The 22,640-nt window shown below is 39.7% G+C and overlaps 1 protein-coding gene across 6 annotated transcripts in view; it reads left to right on the top strand.

Moving 5' to 3' along the window:
• LOC124282951 (neuropeptide Y receptor type 2-like) overlaps window positions 1-22,640 on the top strand; it is a 165,026-nt gene that overhangs the window by 65,867 nt on the left and 76,519 nt on the right. For 4 of the 6 annotated variants that reach the window (XR_006900287.1, XM_046719004.1, XM_046719005.1 and 1 more), the window contains exon 3: window positions 2,440-2,513. The exons of the other annotated variants lie outside the window; for them this stretch is intronic. The gene's annotated coding sequence lies outside the window, so the exon portion shown is untranslated. The remainder of the gene's footprint in view (window positions 1-2,439; window positions 2,514-22,640) is intronic. 6 annotated transcript variants of the gene reach the window in all.

Below are 22,640 nucleotides of genomic sequence, written 5' to 3'. Positions count from 1 at the left end.
CTTTGCGATGACGTCCAAGTGCTGACACACGGGATAATGAGGCTCTACGTGACGTGGGCATGTTGTTCAACAGTGATGTAGAGTCGTTGTATTTAAACAGCGAGGACACAATGGCTCGAGATGTGCACTCCTTTACACCTCTTCATGCCACGTGTACTTCTACCGTTATCGATGGACCATTAATTGTGCACTATCCTCCACCCTTTCAAACTGGATGTTGATTTAAGGTATCTTCGAAATACTGTATGACGAGGTGTGTTGTATCCTCCCATTTGTGAGAACTCCCAATTGTGAGACACATTAATTAATGGTTCAGTCCACGTAGGTGGTGTTTCCACACCCCTACAATGAAAGTGGGACCAGCCCAGTTGTTGAAGAGTACCCACAGGAGTCATTGATGAGTAGATTAATGAAATAGATTATCAAAGATTCTATTTACATGGAAGAAATAGTTCATTAAATATTTTATTTATTCAGAAGAATATGTAATTATGATAACACATTAGCTTGGGTTAATCCATTCTATCAGACAGGGAAGTATGGTGTGTTTTCTTTGTTAATTACCTACTCCACTGTCTCATAACTGGGAGTCTCACAATTGGGAGTTCTCACAAATGGGAGTAGACCGGTGTGTTGTAAGCAGGTGTATGACCATCAGTTAGACTAGGTTCTTTCTGCATGACACCTAACGACCAGCTAGTACACAGCATAATGATGCTAACCTAACCAATCATCCACCACGTATTGAACCCTTATAGAACTGTCTGCGCACTCGCGTGTGAAAGTTTCACTGAAGTTCAGTAACTTTAGACCAATCTATTTAAATGACCGTTACGACAACATCAGGAGTGAAGACCAGCCCTAGGGAGTGTTTTGTCTGGTCCTGTAGATCCCCAGTGGTCAAGCAAGATAATAATCAGCTGACCACTCGGTCTCCTCACGCCAAGCACTTGTGGTGTGTGTGTGTGTGAGGTGTGCTGAGACCGCAGGCAGTGTCTCCACCTTTAATTGTACATCAGACTAAATGAATCAATGCTGATTCCCTCTCAACTTGTGCTCCCTCTCAACGAATCAATTACCCGGCATCTGTTGAATGTTTAATTGAAATGGATTTGTCGGGTCCTTTTGTTTCCTAACTCTATACTTAGAGTTATTGTCAGGGTTTTTATCTTTTAACGCCTCGAAAACTTATGTGGCATGGTAGCGACTTTGGTAAGTGTATGTCTTGGTGGTATATGTTACGGACAATGGCAGTGTAGATCCTGTTTCTTGTGGCTGTAGTCAACTCTCAATCTTAATGTATGAAAAGTCAACACCAGAGTCTAATCACGTTCTTTACGTGTCGGGCAAGATATTATACCATCAGACGTAAGTGGCAATATAGTGGCGAACACAACATGAATAATGGCTGGAAATATCATCCAGAGTTCGCGAAAAGGGCATGAAAGCCCTACCCTACGCATGCTGACAACAGGCGCTTACCTCTCTCACACAATTTGCTTATAGAAGAAAATATAATATAATGCCGCTCAGTAGTTCTCAAAATGACAGCGGCATGTAAAAACACGAATGGCTTCTTTCAGTGGCATTTAGACGCTGGTATGATGAAGGGGAACACTATTTATGGACAGACAAATTCTTTGTAGCAACACCGCATCTATTGCAATGACGAAGTTGTCTATCTATTAATCAAAAATGTTCCTATTAAATAACCAGCTGATGACAAGTCAGTCGAGTGGGGCTAGTGGTAAATGTATTTAGTGGGCTGTCACTTGGATGCAAGTAAGAGCACTTTGACAAGATTGTAAGGGAAACGTAGACACCAGGCCATGACATTCACCATTATCCGCCGAGGGCAGTTACAAGAAACAAACGTAACCCAGTTTGGCATCACAATTGTTTACCGACCGATACCGTGATATGTTCAACCTACTATTGTGTTTACTCACCAATACCCTGATGTGTTCAACCCACTATTATGTTTACCCACCAATACCCTGATGTGTTCAACCCACTATTGTGTTTACCCACCAATACCCTGATGTGTTCAACCCACTATTGTGTTTACCCACCGATACCCTGATGTGTTCAACCCACTATTATGTTTACCCACCAATACCCTGATGTATTCAACCCACGAAACTGCGGAGTTTACGACTACTAGAAATAACGCCATGAGTGCAAGTCGACGTTTACGCCACATCACACATAGTTCCAGTGTTATCAGGCCTGGGATCATGGTAATTTGCAAAACTGTGTGACAAGCGACATATGTGCACTGTATATATTATTCATGCATCATGATTCTATAGCCAGTAATATTCTTCACAAACATTGTCGTAAAATGTATATGCGATTTTTTTTTAAAAAGGATCAATTTTTGCAATTGAGCAATCGAGCAGATTGAAATTTGATACCAGATATTACATCTAATTGCAGGGAAAGCATAACGGGAAGCAGGCCTTCAGTTTGAGACAAGACGGTACACACGTTGATACAACAGCATAGCCAAGGTACGCAATCAATACATTGCTTCCAGTCAGCATTAATGTTTAATGTAGTTTCCCTTCCTGTCCCTCAGATGAGAGGGGCAGAAGCTCCTTGCCCACCATAACAAAACAATTATCCTACTTAACTTCCAAGAAACATTTACAACCCCTTGCAGTTATTGGATTGTTTAGTTTCCCGAGAGCGAGTGCCCGTACAGCCCTTCACTATGACAAGGGTGAGTGGACTCGGCTAACACTGTCTACAATACCATATGTTTTCTGAATAAGTAAACATTGGGAGAGTTGCATTTAATGAGCTAAGTGATTATTATCAACAGAGGGAGATCGCAGCGTAATAGCTAACGGATTAGTAATGTGTTGATAATGCTCTTTGGTCTTGGTCTATTTGTCTTCGAAATAGAGTGTGCGGCATGCTAAAGTAGTACAATTATAGCATATGGCGACCCGCACAGACTGTTGTTGAACTGTCAAGACCAGGGTCTAAATTGGATAAGGTCGTTATATATCAATGGAGCTCCCGCGACGAGCAAGCTCGGTTTCTTACACTATTCCTTGGGGTAAATGTGGCGCCTGCACCAAACGGCCATGTAAATAGCATTTCATATTTCATTTACACCGTCCGGCCTCTGTCGGTATTTTGGATCCACTTAAGCGAGATGTTGCCGCTCAACGTATCCCTAACATTTAAAGGGGAAGTGTACTCGAAAATCATAAGAAATGTTTGTCAAGTAGTTTTATAGCCCAAACAACACAGATATCAGAAGTAACTAATTCATTTTTGGGGTTATATCAATTCAAAGTTTCCACATTAACCGAATGTTCTATGTCAACAATGAACACACCATGGCTTTTGTCCCTTGGAAATGACGTCATTGGTGCCCAAATGATAATCGAATGACGTCGTTAGACCTTATTAGAACCATTTCACGTGGTGCAGGCATAGGTGTGGTTCTTGTGTCTCGATGCGCAGGCTACTGTTTTAATCCAGCTGTTGCCTGGCCGTCAGCTGGCTATGTGGTCGGTTCCACTCTGTTACATTGTACAAAAAGTGTTACCACTTAACCTGATTGTATAACATTAAACCTGAGTCGGTTGTCTTTTAACTTCTTTCACCAAAACTCAAATGTACATAATATGCACTACATCTAGCGTGCCATCGGTGAATGTGAAGGCATTTTACGTTTGGTACATTCCTACATTTAAATCGTACAATATATGTCCGACCTCTTCAACCTTCACTTAGATGTCGAAACAATATCCAAATACATCACAAAGATAGACTTCGCAGGTTTAACTTCTGTTTGAAATTTCTATGATATCATCCGCTCATTGCAGGAAAAATTTAGTGAAAATTACATGGATCGTAAATCCAGCAAGTCTTGACACTAAATCACAATTCATTGCGTTTTTCGTATTTCTTACTTTTAATGTCGAATTTTACTGGGAGAATTAGTTTGTTTGCTTTTTTAAAAATAAATAAATTAAATCCCGTATAATTGTGTTTCACCGGTATCTGTTTTTTTTATGGAATCAAAAATTCTGAAACATCGTCGATGAACCAAGCATCGCTTTGAATATTTTGGAAAATACGCAAACGTCGTTCGAAGTGAACTTTCAGACAGTGTTTATATAATTACGTCACACGTATGTCGGTTATGATTTGCCAATTACATCACAACTATAATTCGAAACCATCTTCTTTACATGAATCCTTGAATTCCTCATACAGTTCAAAATAAAATGACAAATGGTCTTTGTCACCAAAACCAAGTGTCTCAGTGACGTCTAGCAAAATATATCAAGTGTCGCGCTGTGAAAGTACCACTCGTTTGAAATGTAAACAAAGCCCGTCTCTTGCAGATTTTACACTGTGTATCGTTTTCTCATACTATGAGTGATCCTGTTCGCCTACACGTTGAATACACTTGCTCATAGGTTTTATTAGAACATGCATGAGAAGAGCATCGTAGCAAGAGATAGTTGAATAAAATAGGTGTATTTTTGCGTGATTAATGTCAGAATTTACATCTTTTGGCTTTTGGACTAGACAGGAGACCAGTCTAAATCAGCTGGCACCAATTACGTCATAATCAAAGGGCAGTAACTCTGGAATGTTTAGCTCCGCAAACTGAGGCCTCATAATGGCATAACATTTCAGCACTTATAGTGCGGGTTATACATTCATTGTTAGAAAAAAATAGTGTATATTTTCAAACACTGATATTAAGTAATTAAAAATTCCATTGGGTTCACATAAAAAAACCGTGATTTTTTTCGTGTACACTTCCCCTTTAAGTGAAACTGAGTGAGTGAGTGAGTCGGGTTTCGCGCTACTTCAGCAGTATTTCAGCCGTATCGTGGCGCTACAGCTTAATGTCGGGAGTAGTCTCAGTACAGCGGAACTGATAACATGGGCTATGTTCTCTGATGGTATTGCTAGCATACGTCAATATTCTTCTTAGTATTCATGGACAAACAAAACCGTTAGCCGTCTAAAAATCCAACGTCGTCTACTAAATGTCACACCAAACACAGACAATGGCATTAAGATCTTGGACATTTACATTTGTGATGAAATAAAACGTCATTTGAGCTGTGAAGCCAAAGATAATAAGATAGTATTCGAAGCACACTAATAGACCACAAAACATGACCCCTGCATTGCTTCTAACAGTAAAATGACGGTGCGTAAGCTGCAAGCTGCAAAGCATTAATTATATATTCAATATTTCATAGATTGGTATACCGTCTATACATAGATCCATTGTGTTTTTTCTGGCTGTTTGAACTTCTGTGATATATTTATGTACTTATCGGGATTCATAAGCGACTGTAATAAGAGTAAAGAGTCCACTTGCAGTTCCGATGTACAGATACACATATATTTAACACTGCCCAACCACTCAAACATCAGGAGATTCGTGGGGGATTGCTGGCATGAAATATGTATGAAATCAAATAGATATAATTTAACATTTTGTTATTACTAATCTATATACAACAGATTAGGATAATGGCTGCTATTTCTATTGTGAGTAATTCAATTCCCAGTCCGTGTTAGTTGCTAGGGAAATATTGACTCGTTTTGCACACAAAGCCTCGATGTGTTTGTGTATGTGCATAAATACATTCAGATTCCAGCAATATTGTTAAAAAAGCATTTGTTTTATAAACGGGAATATCTAAGTATACCTTTTTGTTTGCACTAGATGGTTTGACTATACAGGCGGTTGAGGGCCATGTGTCGCACAAAGGTTTATGTCATCTGCAATATAGTGGCTGTAGAAACACATCACCAAGGCTGGCAACATGTATGTAGAGGTTACATACAATACAGTGGCTGTAGGAACACAAGGCTGGCAACATGTATGTAGGGGTTACAATACAGTGGTTATAGAAACACGTCACTAAGGCTGGCAACATGTATGTAGAGGTTACAATACAGTGGTTATAGAAACACATCACCAAGACTGGCAACATGTATGTAGAGGTTACAATACAGTGGTTGTAGGAATACAAGGCTGGCAACATGTATGTAGAGGTTACATACAATACAGTGGCTGTAGAAACACAAGGCTGGCAACATGTATGTAGGGGTTACAATACAGTGGTTATAGAAACACGTCACCAAGGCTGGCAACATGTATGTAGAGGTTACAAACAATACAGTGGCTGTAGGAACACAAGGCTGGCAACATGTATGTAGGGGTTACAATACAGTGGTTATAGAAACACGTCACCAAGGCTGGCAACATGTATGTAGAGGTTACAATACAGTGGTTATAGAAACACATCACCAAGACTGGCAACATGTATGTAGAGGTTACAATACAGTGGTTGTAGGAATACAAGGCTGGCAACATGTATGTAGAGGTTACAATACAGTGGCTGTAGAAACACATCACCAAGGCTGGCAACATGTATGTAGAATACAGTGACATCACATCACCAAGGCTGGCAACATGTATGTAGAGGTTACAATACAGTGTTTGTAGGAATACAAGGCTGGCAACATGTATGTAGAGGTTACAGTACAGTGACTGCAGAAACACATCACCAAGGCTGGCAACATGTATGTAGAGGTTACAATACAGTGGCTGTAGAAACACAAGGCTGACAACATGTATGTAGAGGTTACAATACAGTGGTTATAGAAACACATCACCAAGGCTGGCAACATGTATGTAGAGGTTACAATACAGTGGTTGTAGGAATACAAGGCTGGCAACATGTATGTAGAGGTTACAATACAGTGGTTATAGAAACACATCACCAAGGCTGGCAACATGTATGTAGAGGTTACAATACAGTGGCTATAGAAACACATCACTAAGGCTGGCAACATGTATGTAGATGTTACAATACAGTGGTTATAGAAACACATCACCAAGGCTGGCAACATGTAGGTAGAGGTTACAATACAGTGTTTGTAGGAATACAAGGCTGACAACATGTATGTGGAGGTTACAATACAGTGGTTGTAGGAATACAAGGCTGGCAACATGTATGTAGAGGTTACAATACAGTGGCTATAGAAACACATCACCAAGGCTGGCAACATGTATGTAGAGGTTACAATGCATTGGTTATAGAAACACATCACCAAGGCTGGCAACATGTATGTAGAGGTTACAATACAGTGTTTGTAGGAATACAAGGCTGGCAACATGTATGTAGAGGTTACAATACAGTGGCTGTAGAAACACATCACTAAGGCTGGCAACATGTATGTAGATGTTACAATACAGTGGTTATAGAAACACATCACCAAGGCTGGCAACATGTATGTAGAGGTTACAATACAGTGGTTATAGAAACACGTCACCAAGGCTGGCAACATGCGTGTAGAGGTTACAATACAGTGGCTGTAGAAACACATCACCAAGGCTGGCAACATGTATGTAGAGGTTACAATACAGTGGCTGTAGAAACACATCACCAAGGCTGAAAACATGTATGTAGAGGTTACAATACAGTGGCTATAGAAACACAGGGCTGGCAGCATGCATGTAGTGGAAGGGAGACATAGATATCAGCTTTTTTATTAGGAGGAACACCAAATATTGGAATATATTCTTACTCCCTCATCAGGTGGATTAAGATGGGAAACAGAGATCCTACGTGACAAAGGTGGCCACTCAACATGAGAAGCTGGTTGTTAATTGGCGCTGATGGGTAATAGCAGTGAACATCTGGAAGCTAGGAGTAAATTCAGTCGCAGATCAGCACTGTAGGTAATACGCCCTGATTAGTAGTGGGCACACGGAGGGCAAGGGGGTAATTGGCATCAATTAATGACAGTGATAGACATAGAAGTCAGGATGGAATGTGGCAGAATAATTAAATGCCAAGCGATACCTATGGGTATATGTTTACTAGTGACGGTTGATGGCCGATTGGCATCACCTGCGGTATATGGTATCTTGTAGGTTCATTTGACGCCAGTTGTTGTTGATGGACAGGATTCGGCGTGGTGTCAAAGGACGCTACAGGAGACAAAAGAAGGCAAGAGACCAGATAACATATATGTCTAACTACAGAAAGCCCATTACTTCATGCTCGTAGACATGCGCAGTGCCCTTCATTGCTAGTGTACTGCTGCTTACGTTGGAACCGCTACAGCGATCTCGTAACGATTCCATCACGTCGAGCTTAATGAGAAATGATCGTGTCTTGAATCAATCAGTACACATAGAATCATTACACCCATTATATAGTTGCATAATTGTATTTGTTAGCATCCATTGGAAATCTATATCATTACAGGATAGCTCCGTATATGATGTTATTCGTTGTCATTTGATGAATGCAGCAGTATAAATGATTATTTCATACTGTGGTGGCCAGAAACACCGGGCTTCTTAGTGTGGGGATTTGGAGAAGTGTAAGTTGCAATGATTGATCTGTTAAAGGTATTGGTTCCTAGCGGAAATTCCTTGAATTAGAAAAGGTTTGTTTGCGCTTCGCTGTAAGATACTTTAAGGAGTATTCCAACCTTGCATGGACTCCCACAAGCCCCAAGTGTGTGCTTATATAATGCTAATAGACCAATCATGACGCAATGATTAATTCTGACGCCCAAAACTCAACTCTGCACTACTTACGAACAGAGCTGAGAATAATGATGTAGTAGGTTTAACATACATATGTCGTTGTGATTCATTGCCAATGTGCGTCAAATATGGACGGATGCAGTTCAGTCCAATTCAACCTGAAAATGAATGGTAAACCGTGTTTAAATCGTTAGTTGTAGTAATATATCACCATTCCCAGTCACGCTGGTTGTTCATAATAATTCGTGTACTCTTAGTAAAACGACAAAGGAATACGATGATATGAAGCAGTGGGCAATGGAAATAGTAACACTTTCGAATGTCGCAATCCTGCAAATTTATGTATATATGTGACAGTTGTCTCGGCATTGTATTCTTCTTCTATCCATATTTTCTGTTCAGTTGTCCCAACAATAATGTAAACTATTCACAATGGCAAATTCTTTTGGCCATGTAAATGTATGAAGAACGGATGGCGTAAACATTTCCATAAAGACGCTAACATTATTTGTGTTTGGCACTATAGTTGATCATCTGCAGCCCCGGGACACAGCAGCCAGACTAATAAGGGGGATAGATTTATCCCGATGCTTGGTGCATTATAACTTGTGGGACACTGACCTTCTTCCTCTCTCAGTGCTTTTAGATGTAGACGACATTTGTGACGTCACCATCGATGTCGCCAACACCATTGCGTTTCTTGAAGAAGGTATGCTCATATCTTTAGAAAGGCTACATAGCATTACCGCACTGAAGGTTCCTGGCGCGGCAGTCTATACAGCTACCCATAGGGACACAGGGCTAGAAACAACCATGCATTTGGTGAGAGGCGGCCACGTAATTGATAGTTACAAGTTGGCTTTTTGTATGAACAGGAAGGACACTGGTAATTAAAGAACCAACCTGTTAACCAAACACCCTTAAAGTCTACATATTTGTAGTAAAACACAATATTTCTTTGCATCAGTATTTTGGTATAAATGTCTGATGTATTGTGATGATTTATGCAGTTCGTCTTGAATGTCTGAACTACATCCGACTAAAGCAGCAGGTCTACAAGTCCCGAGGCGACTACTGAGATGACGACAGGCACATCACACGGGCAGAAATGCCTACCGAAGTTACCATTGCATGTGGTATTTCAAAAAACAGGTGATGTCATGAGAGGCCTGTAAAACGAATAACTCTTGTTGTAGTTTCAGTAAAGAACATTAAATATCTAAAACTAAACGAAAATAATCTAAACTACACAAGTTTATTATGTTACACCAGACAAGTGTCTCAGCTTTCTCTGCACAGTGTATCATTTCCAATTATGAAGAACGTCGCATGATGCAGGAAGAACCCATTCCTCCACTGTTACCGGAGCCTGTTGCTTTGGTAGGCGAATCGTGAGGCAGGTGTACAGTATCATCGTTAGGAGCATACACATAGTAAGGTACCGTTCTACTCTCAGATAATTCAATATTCCACTGCGATTTCTTTGATGCTTCACAATGATTCGTGAATATGGCGATAGGTAATTGCATCCACGTTTACTTAGCTCAGCTAAATGAAAGCGAGATGCAGCAGTCTGTTACCCTATCCTCCTGCTCCTGTACTAGGCTTGCTACCTTACACCCAGGCTCACACCTGTGTATGCTGGGCAGCATGGTTTTCCTCTTACACACGTCGGCCATTTGACACAAGGATTTACTGACTATGTCCACAGAGGTGCGTGGACCCTCTCAGGGTGCAGGCAATATGTTTGCATTGAGTACCCCGTACAGGAGTTCTACAGAATATGTTTGATCAAAGCAGAACCTAATCTTCTTACGAAAACAACGCATTGATTAGAGCTCGGTTTATGAAAGAACCTGATAAATAATACATGTGACTGGCAGATTAACATGGCGAGTTATTACTGTCTCTAGACAATACATGCTTTGTTACATTACGAGGAGAACTGTTTATGATGACACCGCGTTATGTAGAGACTGCGAGTTCAATGTCTATCCCAGGGAACCTGTTAATCAATGCACACTGCAGGTGGGCATCTATGCATCGTCTTTGTTCTTTGTTCGCCAGCTTTCAAGAATACTTTCTATATGGTCTTGGTAAGTTTGGCTGAATTAGTGAGTTTGCGTTTTATCAGTAAGGTAGATGTATCATGACGTGGCAGCCTGGCAGGAGGGGAAACCCATGGTTGGTGGACTTCTTTAACACTTTGGGAACAATTCAAGCATAGATGTGGTGCTGGCAAAGCCCGCAAGCCCCGTCATGATAGATAGGGACTCGAACCCAGGTACATTGGTCAGTGTCTCTAACATCAAAATCTCTCTCTCCCCACCCCCTCCCTTCCTTTTTCTTACTTTCTCTCTCCTCTTTCTCTCTACATATATAAATATATGTATTAAGTATGTATATGGGATATTTACATGAGATCGTATGGCAGAGTTCCCCTTTAATCCATTCAACGAAGGACTGATTCAGCCTTCATTGACCCTCCAGCTGACGTAACTGGGCTACAATGAAGCAGATGCTATGAATACTATATACAGTGCGGCTCACTGGGACAAAGCAGGCTTGATTCTGTCCTCCTTTAGAGGTTGGAGTTTCTGTCCTTTTCACATCCCCTTCACTTATTTGGTCACATAGTTTATTGAACGTCACGGTTTTACTTCTTACTGGAAATGGTCATAAATATAATATACATGTACACTGTTTCATGGTTCTCACCTGTATATCCATATCTCCACAACTAATACATAGTGTTTTCATGGTTCTCACCTGTATATCTCCACAAATAATACATAGTGTTTTCATGGTTCTCACCTGTATATCTCCACAACTAATACATAGTGTTTTCATGTTTTCATGGTTCTCACCTGTATATCTCCACAACTAATACATAGTGTTTCATGTTTTCATGGTTCTCACCTGTATATCTCCACAACTAATACATAGTGTTTTCATGTTTTCATGGTTCTCACCTGTATATCTCCACAACTAATACATAGTGTGTTCATGTTTTCATGGTTCTCACCTGTATATCTCCACTAATACAATGGTTCTCAACTGTATATCTCCGCAACTACATTATAGTGTTTTCATGTTTCACTTGTTCTCACCTGTATATCTCCCACAACTACATATACATGGTTATACCTGTAGTTTTCATGTTTTCATGGTTCTCACCTGTATATCTCCACAACTAATACATTATAGTGTTTTCATGTTTTCATGGTTCTCACCTGTATATCTCCACAACTGTATAATACAATAGTGTGTGTCATGTTTCCATGGTTCTCACCTGTATATCTCCACAACTAATACATAGTGTTGTCATGTTTTCATGGTTCTCACCTGTATATCTCCACAACTAATACATAGTGTTTTCATGGTTCTCACCTGTACATCTCCACAACTAATACATAGTGTTTTCATGTTTTCATGGTTCTCACCTGTATATCTCCACAACTAATACATTAGTGTTTTCATGTTTTCATGGTTCTCACCTGTATATCTCCACAACTAATACATAGTGTGTTCATGTTTTCATGGTTCTCACCTGTACATCTCCACAACTAATACATAGTGTTTTCATGTTTTCATGGTTCTCACCTGTATATCTCCACAACTAATACATAGTGTTTTCATGTTTTCATGGTTCTCACCTGTATATCTCCACAACTAATACATTATAGTGTTTTCATGTTTTCATGGTTCTCACCTGTACATCTCCACAACTAATACATAGTGTTTTCATGTTTTCATGGTTTCTCACCTGTACATCCTCCACAACTAATACATAGTGTTGTCATGTTTTCATTGATTCACCTGTATATCTCCACAACTAATACATAGTGTTTCATGTTTCATGGTTTCTCACCTGTACATCTCCACGAATACATAGTGTTTTCATGTTTTCCATGGTTCTCACCTGTACATCTCCACAACTAATACATTATAGATTGTTTTCATGGTTCTCACCTGTATATCTCCACAACTAATACATTATAGGTGTTTTCATGGTTCCTCCACCTGTATATCTCCAATAACCAATACATTATAGTGTGCTTCATGTTTTCTAATGGTTCTCACCTGTACATCTCCACAACTAATACATAGCGTTTTCATGTTTTCATGGTTCTCACCTGTATATCTCCACAACTAATACAGCATAGTGTTTTCATGTTTTCAAGGGTTTTCTCCACCTGTATATCTCCACAACTAATGATACATTATGGTGTGTTCATGTTTTCATGGTTCTCACCTGTATATCTCACAACTAATACATAGATGTGTTTGCATTGAGTACCCATTACAGGAGTTCTACAGAATATGTTTGATCAAAGCAGAACCCTAATCTTCTTAACGAAAAACAACGCATTGATTAGAGCTCGGTTTTATGAAAGAACCTGATAAATAATACATGTGACTGGCAGGATTAACATGGCGAGTTATTACTGTCTCTAGACAATACATGCTTTGTTACATTATGAGGAGAACTCTTGTTTATGATGACACCGCGTTATGTAGAGACTGCGAGTTCAATGTCTATCCCAGGGAACCTGTTAATCAATGCACACACTGCAGGTGGGCATCTCAGATGCATGCATTTTGTTCTTTGTTCGCCAGCTTTCAAGAATACTTTCTATATGGTCTTGGTAAGTTTGGCTGAATTAGTGAGTTTGCGTTTTTATCAATAAGGTAGATGTATCATGACGTGGCAGCCTGGCAGGAGAGGGAAACCCCATGGTTGGTGGACTTCTTTAACCCTTTGGGAACAATTCAAGCATAGATGTGGTGCTGGCAAAGCCCGCAAGCCCCGTCATGATAGATAGGGACTCGAACCCAGGTACATTGGTCAGTGTCTCTAACATCAAAATCTCTCTCCCACCCCTCCCTTCTCTTTTTCTTACTTTCTCTCTCCTCTTTCTCTCTATATATAAATATATGTATTAAGTATGTATATGGATATTTACATGAGATCGTATGGCAGAGTTCCCCTTTAATCCATTCAACGAAGGACTGATTCAGCCTTCATTGACCCTCCAGCTGACGTAACTGGGCTACAAATGAAGCAGATGCCATGAATACTGGTATACAGTGCGGCTCACTGGGACAAAGCAGGCTTGATTCTGTCCTCCTTTAGAGGTTGGAGTTTCTGTCCTTTTCACATCCCTTCACTCTATTTTGGTCACATAGTTTTATTGAACGTCACGGTTTTACTTCTTACTGAAATGGTCATAAATATAATATACATGTACACTGTTTTCATGGTTCTCACCTGTATATCCATATCTCCACAACTAATACATAGTGTTTTCATGGTTCTCACCTGTATATCTCCACAAATGATACATAGTGTTTTCATGGTTCTCACCTGTATATCTCCACAACTAATACATAGTGTTTTCATGTTTTCATGGTTCTCACCTGTATATCTCCACAACTAATACATAGTGTTTTCATGTTTTCATGGTTCTCACCTGTATATCTCCACAACTAATACATAGTGTTTCATGTTTTCATGATTCTCACCTGTATATCTCCACAACTAATACATAGTGTGTTCATGTTTTCATGGTTCTCACCTCTATATCTCCACAACTAATACATAGTGTTGTCATGTTTTCATGGTTCTCACCTGTATATCTCCACAACTAATACATTATAGTGTGTTCATGTTTTCATGGTTCTCACCTGTATATCTCCACAACTAATACATTATAGAGTTTTCATGTTTTCATGGTTCTCACCTGTATATCTCCACAACTAATACATTATAGTGTGTTCATGTTTTCATGGTTCTCACCTGTATATCTCCACGACTAAGACATAGTGTTGTCATGTTTTCATGGATCTTACCTGTATATCTCCACAACTAATACATAGTGTTTTCATGGTTCTCACCTGTACATCTCCACAACTAATACATAGTGTTTTCATGTTTTCATGGTTCTCACCTGTATATCTCCACAACTAATACATAGTGTTTTCATGTTTTCATGGTTCTCACCTGTATATCTCCACAACTAATACATAGTGTTGTCATGTTTTCATGGTTCCTCACCTGTATATCTCCACAACTAATACATAGTGTTTTCATGTTTTCATGGTTCTCACCTGTATCTCCACAACTAATCATAGTGTTTCATGTTTTCATGGTTCTCACCTGTACATCTCCACAACTAATACATAGTGTTGTCATGTTTTCATGGTTCTCACCTGTACATCTCACAACTAATACATAGTGTTTTCATGTTTCATGGTTCTCACCTGTACATCTCACACTCTAATACATAGTGTTTTCATGTTTTCATGGTTCTCACCTGTACATCTCCACAACTAATACATAGTGTTTTCATGTTTTCATGGTTCTCACCTGTACATCTCCACAACTAATACATAGTGTTTTCATGTTTTCATGGTTCTCACCTGTACATCTCCACAACTAATACATAGTGTTTCATGTTTTCATTGTTCTCACCTGTACATCTCCACAACTAATACATAGTGTTTTCATGTTTTCATGGTTCTCACCTGTACATCTCCACAACTAATACATAGTGTTTTCATGTTTTCATGGTTCTCACCTGTATATCTCCACAACTAATACATAGTGCTGTCATGTTTTCTATAGATCTCTACCTGCCTGTTTTCATGGATCTCCTGTACAACTCCTGATACTAATAGTGTGTTTTCATGTTTCATTGTTCTCACCTGTACATCTCCACAACTAATACATAGTGTGTTCATGTTTTCATGGTTCTCACCTGTATATCTCCACAACTAATACCTCACCCAGTAGTGTTGTCATGTTTCATGGATCTCTGTATATCTCCACAACTAATACATAGTGTTGTCATGTTTTCATGGTTCTCCACCGCAATGTATCTCACATCTAATGCATGTTTCTGGTCTACATCCTCCACAACTAATGCATCTCATAGTTTCTCACCTGTATATCTCCACAACTAACATATAGTGTTTCTGCTGCTCTCTGTGGTTCTCACCCACATCTCCACAACTAATACATAGTGTTTCATGTTTTCATGGATCTCCACCTGTACATCTCCTAATTAATACATGAGTGTTTTCATGTTTTCATGTGGTTCTCACCTGTACATCTCCACAACTAATACATATGTGTTTTCATGTTTTCATGGTTCTCACCTGTACATCTCCACAACTAATACATATAGTGTTTTCATGTTTCATGGTTCTCCACCTGTACATCTCCACAACTAATACATAGTGTTTTCATGTTTTCATGGTTCTCACCTGTACATCCCACAACTTCAATACATAGTGTTTTCATGTTTTCATGGTTCTCCTGTATATCTCCACAACTAATAGTGTTATAGTGTTTTCATGTTTCTTCATGGTTCTCACCGTATATCTCACAACTAATGCATAGTGTTTTCATGTTTTCATGGTTCTCACCTGTATATCTCCACAATAATACATAGTGTTTTCATGTTTTCATGGTTCTCACCTGTATATCTCCACAACTAATACATAGTGTTTTCATGTTTTCATGGTTTCATGTATATCTCCACAACTAATACATTCATGTCATGTTTTTGCTCCACCTGTACATCTCCACAACTAATACATGTACATCTCACAACTAATCACATAGTGTTGTCATGTTTTCATGGTTCTCACCTGTATATCTCCACAACTAATACATAGTGTTTCATGTTTTCATGGTTCTGCCACCTGTATATCTCCACAACTAATACATAGTGTTGTCATGTTTTCATAGATTCTCACCTGTACATCTCCAATAACTAATACATAGTGTTGTCATGTTTTCATGGTTCTCACCTGTATATCTCCACAACTAATACATAGTGTTGTCATGTTTTCATGGACTCACCTGTATCTCCACACTAATACAGTGTAGTGGTCATGTTTTCATGGTTCTCACCTGTACATCTATATCTCCACAACTAATACATAGTGTTTTCATGGTTTCATGTATATCTTTCATGGTTCTCACCCTGTATATCTCCACAACTAATACATAGTGTGTCTATGTTTCATGGTTCTCACCTGTACATCTCCACAACTAATACATAGTGTTTTCATGTTTTCATGGTTCTCACCTGTATATCTCCACAACTAATACATAGTGTTTCATGTTTTCATGGTTCTCACCTGTATATCTCCACAACTAATACATTATAGTGTTTTCATGTTTTCATGGTTCTCACCTGTATATCTCCACAACTAATACATAGTGTTGTCATGTTTTCATGGTTCTCACCTGTACATCTCCACAACTAATACATAGTGTTTTCATGTTTTCATGGTTCTCACCTGTATATCTCCACAACTAATACATAGTGTTTTCATGTTTTCATGGTTCTCACCTGTATATCTCCACAACTAATACATAGTGTTGTCATGTTTTCATGGTTCTCACCTGTACATCTCCACAACTAATACATAGTGTTGTCATGTTTTCATGGTTCTCACCTGTATATCTCCACAACTAATACATAGTGTTTTCATGTTTTCATGGTTCTCATGTACATCTCCACAACTTACATAGTGTTCTCACCTCTCACCTGTACATCTCCACAACTAATACATAGTGTTTTCATGTTTTCATGGTTCTCACCTGTACATCTCCACAACCAAATACATCAGTGTTTTCATGTTGGTTCTCACCTGTACATCTCCACAACCTAATACATAGTGTTTTCATGTTTTCATGGTTCTCACCTGTACATCTCCACAACTAATACATAGTGTTTTCATGTTTTCATGGTTCTCACCTGTACATCTCCACAACTAATACATAGTGTTTTCATGTTTTCATGGTTCTCACCTGTACATCTCCACAACTAATACATAGTGTTTTCATGTTTTCATTGTTCTCACCTGTACATCTCCACAACTAATACATAGTGTTTTCATGTTTTCATGGTTCTCACCTGTACATCTCCACAACTAATACATAGTGTTTTCATGTTTTCATTGTTCTCACCTGTATATCTCCCACAACTAATACATAGTGTTTTCATGTTTTCATGGATCTCACCTGTACATCTCCACAACTAATACATAGTGTTTTCATGTTTTCATGGTTCTCACCTGTACATCTCCACAACTAATACATAGTGTTTTCATGTTTTCATGGTTCTCACCTGTACATCTCCACCAACTAATACATAGTGTTTTCATGTTTTCATTGTTCTCACCTGTATATCTCCACAACTAATACATAGTGTTTTCATGTTTTCATGGTTCTCACCTGTACATCTCCACAACTAATACATAGTGTGTTTTCATGTTTTCATTGTTCTCACCTGTATATCTCCACAACTAATACATAGTGTTGTCATGTTTTCATGGATCTCACCTGTACATCTCCACAACTAATACATAGTGTTTTCATGTTTTCATGGTTCTCACCTGTACATCTCCACAACTAATACATAGTGTTTTCATGTTTTCATGGTTCTCACCTGTATATCTCCACAACTAATACATAGTGTTTTCATGTTTTCATGGATCTCACCTGTACATCTCACAACTAATACATAGTGTTTTCATGTTTTCATTGTTCTCACCTGTACATCTCCACAACTAATACATAGTGTTTTCATGTTTTCATGGTTCTCACCTGTACATCTCCACAACTAATACATAGTGTTTTCATGTTTTCATGGTTCTCACCTGTACATCTCCACAACTAATACATAGTGTTTTCATGTTTTCATGGTTCTCACCTGTACATCTCCACAACTAATACATAGTGTTTTCATGTTTTCATGGTTCTCACCTGTACATCTCCACAACTAATACATAGTGTTTTCATGTTTTCATGGTTCTCACCTGTATATCTCCACAACTAATACATAGTGTTTTCATGTTTTCATTGTTCTCACCTGTACATCTCCACAACTAATACATAGTGTTTTCATGTTTTCATGGTTCTCACCTGTACATCTCCACAACTAATACATAGTGTTTTCATGTTTTCATGGTTCTCACCTGTACATCTCCACAACTAATACATAGTGTTTTCATGTTTTCATGGTTCTCACCTGTATATCTCCACAACTAATACATAGTGTTTTCATGTTTTCATGGATCTCACCTGTATATCTCCACAACTAATACATTAGTGTTTTCATGTTTTCATGGTTCTCACCTGTATATCTCCACAACTAATACATAGTGTGTTCATGTTTTCATGGATCTCACCTGTATATCTCCACAACTCTTCATCGGTGCTCTGCTTAAGACGTAATGGATAATTTCAATCTTCCAACTGCTCAAGGCATGTACGTTCTTCAAAGAGACTTCGTAAGAGGGTAACATGTTTTTCTGCCCTTTTTTTACAATTTCAGGATATAGTAAGACAGTTATTTCCCCAAGGCCGTTCACAGAGGCTATCTTATTATGCGGCCGTGTACCCAGTGTTTAGCTCTTTTTTGTCAATGGAAAGCATTCCCTCTTGCACGTGGATCTATACACAAGGAACAAAGTGTCGCAACACCCCAATTTTTTCAAAGTATCACTGACATACATACATTAAACAGATAGCAGAACAAATCACAGATACACATAGTTATTAAAAATGCACTTTAAAAGAAGGAAATCTATTAGTGAACATTAAGAACTTTTGATGGGTAAAATTTAACTCTGCACTGAAAGAGCGTATGCTGACTGGTATGAGCGACTGGCCTTGTTCTTTATATTGCCGTTAGAGAACGATCAGAACGTGAAACATCTATTCAGATAACTTGTTTTACGTGCATTATTCGCATTTCTTTGCTCGAATCAGCTGCCAATACTAAGTTCTGGTAATCTGATGGCAACTATCATACATTTGTGTCCATGTGACCTCATGTGACATGGACGCCATCACATGCTGACTGACCCTTGTGACGTACTGTGTTAAACTGACCGCCATGACGCCATCACCTGCTGACTGACCCTTGTGGCGTACAGTGTGTTAAACTGACCGCCATGACGCCATTACTTGCTGACTGACCCTTGTGACGTACAGTGTGTTAAACTGACCGCCATGACGCCATCACATGCTGACTGACCCTTGTGACGTACTGTGTTAAACTGACCGCCATGACGCCATCACCTGCTGACTGACCCTTGTGGCGTACAGTGTGTTAAACTGACCGCCATGACGCCATTACTTGCTGACTGACCCTTGTGACGTACAGTGTGTTAAACTGACCGCCATGACGCCACCACCTGCTGACTGACCCTTGTGACGTACAGTGTGTTGTTGAACTGACCGCGTACATAAACTGACGCCATGATGCTGACTGACCCTTGTGACGTACAGTGTGTTAAACTGACCGCCTGACGCCATTACTTTGTGACCCGTGACAATGTGTTAAACTGACCGCCATGACGCCATCACATGCTGACTGACCCTTGTGACGTACAGTGTGTTAAACTGACCGCCATGACGCCATCACATGCTGACTGACCCTTGTGACGTACAGTGTGTTAAACTGACCGCCATGACGCCATCACCTGCTGACTGACCCTTGTGACGTACATTGTGTTAAACTGACCGCCATGACGCCATTACTTGCTGACTGACCCTTGTGACGTACAGTGTGTTAAACTGACCGCCATGACGCCATCACATGCTGACTGACCCTTGTGACGTACAGTGTGTTAAACTGACCGCCATGACGCCATCACCTGCTGACTGACCTTGTAACGTACATTGTGTTAAACTGACCGCCATGACGCCATCACCTGCTGACTGACCTTGTAACGTGCAATGTGCTGAACTGACCGCTATAAATGCGATCGTTGTATCGAACTCTGATGTGTCTTGATGTAAAACTTGGTCCCTGTGAATTTCGTATCAAGGCATCGGTTATCCGGTTTGTCGAACCTCGGTCATATCGCAGTAGTTATGTAGGTCCCTTCAACACAACGGCGTGTGACCTTGTATGTAAATAATGTATTAGCGCAGAATTAGACGACTGCGACACAGTCACCTCTATAACTAGTGTGATTACCTTTCTGTTGTCTATTTCCGCACGCTGTCCACTGTATATACTTCAACCTGAAGAGGCAGGATCTCGGAATGTCACCGAGAGGATGGAAATGAATGATTCACGATATGTTTGTGTTATTTTTAACTGTTCCAATCTTGGAGACCTTTCCCTGCAAAATATATCGTTATCAAGCAAGGATTGTAGACGATCAACAATCTATCACAACTCGGTTAATATTGTATGTGTACAATTCGACATATTGAAATCACATCATGCTAAACCCAAATTGGAACGGCTGCAGTCTGGGTTGATTCCAATTTGTTATGGTAATTTATTCATAGAATTACCAAGAAACCAGGAAGTCTGCGGCAGACAATGTCAGAAATAACAGTAAGTCCTTGCACACGTAGCATGTCCTCATACCTTTCACAGTTTACTCTTACGACGAAAACCACATGTACCTTTCAATATCTTGTCACCAAGACAAGATTCTGATGTGATTCACGCAGTGCATAAGCCTGGTGGTCAAAGTGTTCTCTCGACAAGCCGACGGTCTGAGTTTGATTCCCACGTGGGTACAACGTGTTCTTCCTCTTTAGGTGTCCTTATTTTCAGGAATTTCGCTAAAAGCCGCATAACAAATTTCTCCTTGAGTAACGGAGAACTGGCAGTGTATATAAATCTTGATTGAGTTACCACCGCTCCATATATCATTGGTAACTTGTAATTACAAGGAATGGTTAAGTGCATAGAGGGAGCCAGGGTTCTGCGCAGTGTTTCCGCTAGGCCAGACACGAGACTACTGAAACAATCGCAATGCCATTGAGAGAAGCTCCTCCTGTCACTCATATCTTGAATAAATGGTTATTGGAATCTCGGAAGAATATGCTGTTAATTATCTAACGTATTTTCGAAGTTAAGAACACCACGTTATTTATATCCCTGTGTGAGACTGTCCAGTCCTGGAAACTGTTGTTCGACAAATGGTCTCCGCTGCCATTTTTCCATAATCTTGAACAAGTGCCCAGTTTTGTGATGCCCAGACATAATGTATATATTAAACAATGACGACGCAACGAGATGCAGTATACTGGAACCATGCTACTCCATGTCCCATATCTTGCAGTTCCTACTGACAGCTATACTGACTGACTGACCGAGTTTTGGTTTTACGCCGCTTTTAGCAATATTCCAGCAATATCTCGGCGGGGGACACAGGAAATGGGCTTCACACATTGTACCCATGTGGGGATTCGAACCCGGGTCTTCGGCGTGACGAGCCAACGCTTTAACCACTAGGCTACCCCACCGCCCCACACAAATATGAGGATGCGGTAGTTACGATACCTGATCCAATGTAAGACAAAAGTTTACGCGTGATTGGCATGATGTGTTTGCCATGCTGAAAATACGTCACATTTACACGTGTACAATGTATACAGCATACAGTCAGAATAGGTATTAAGCAGCGTAGTGAAGTTAAACAGAATCAAACGTATCTGTTATGGTCATTAGTACATGAGAATGTCTGAAAAACATACCGAAGTATGGCACGTTCCACAGAAACATAAAGGTAGTGTCAAGGGTAGTAGCATATAGTTAAGACATAGCAGTGGTAAATATTTATAAACGTGGAAGATACGTAAATAAACAAAATCAGTTTATTAGACAGCCACAACATGATTTGCGACTGTCTACCGTCCGTATTTTATGCCTATTGTAACTATCCCAGATACAAGCATTTGCTGATTAAACTGACGATAGAGGTGTTTTGTGAACTTCAGTGGCGCTATCTCGACAGAATTTAATCATTTAGTTTGACGGAAGTCGCCGAAGCATTGGCGATGAATGTGTATACTAGTTGACCAGTTCTAAATAGGTCAAGAATGTAGGCGTAGCACGCGATTGGTTTGACCAACGTGGAGTACAACATGGCCGTCAATATAGACAGGTGTATAGCACCCTGGATCTGGTAGCTTAACATTATCTGACCAGTACAATACCAGATACTGGTCTTGGATTATATCCGATTATCACAGATGACCCTTGGCAGGTTTACAATAGTGGAACATGGTCGGTTAGTCTGTAAT

Source organism: Haliotis rubra, unplaced genomic scaffold, assembly GCF_003918875.1.
Source record: "Haliotis rubra isolate DU_JTF1 unplaced genomic scaffold, ASM391887v1 Scf308, whole genome shotgun sequence".
NCBI classification, from domain to species: domain Eukaryota; kingdom Metazoa; phylum Mollusca; class Gastropoda; order Lepetellida; family Haliotidae; genus Haliotis; species Haliotis rubra.
The sequence above is the reverse complement of the archived record's forward strand: the minus strand, read 5'-3'. Positions and strand labels throughout refer to the sequence as shown.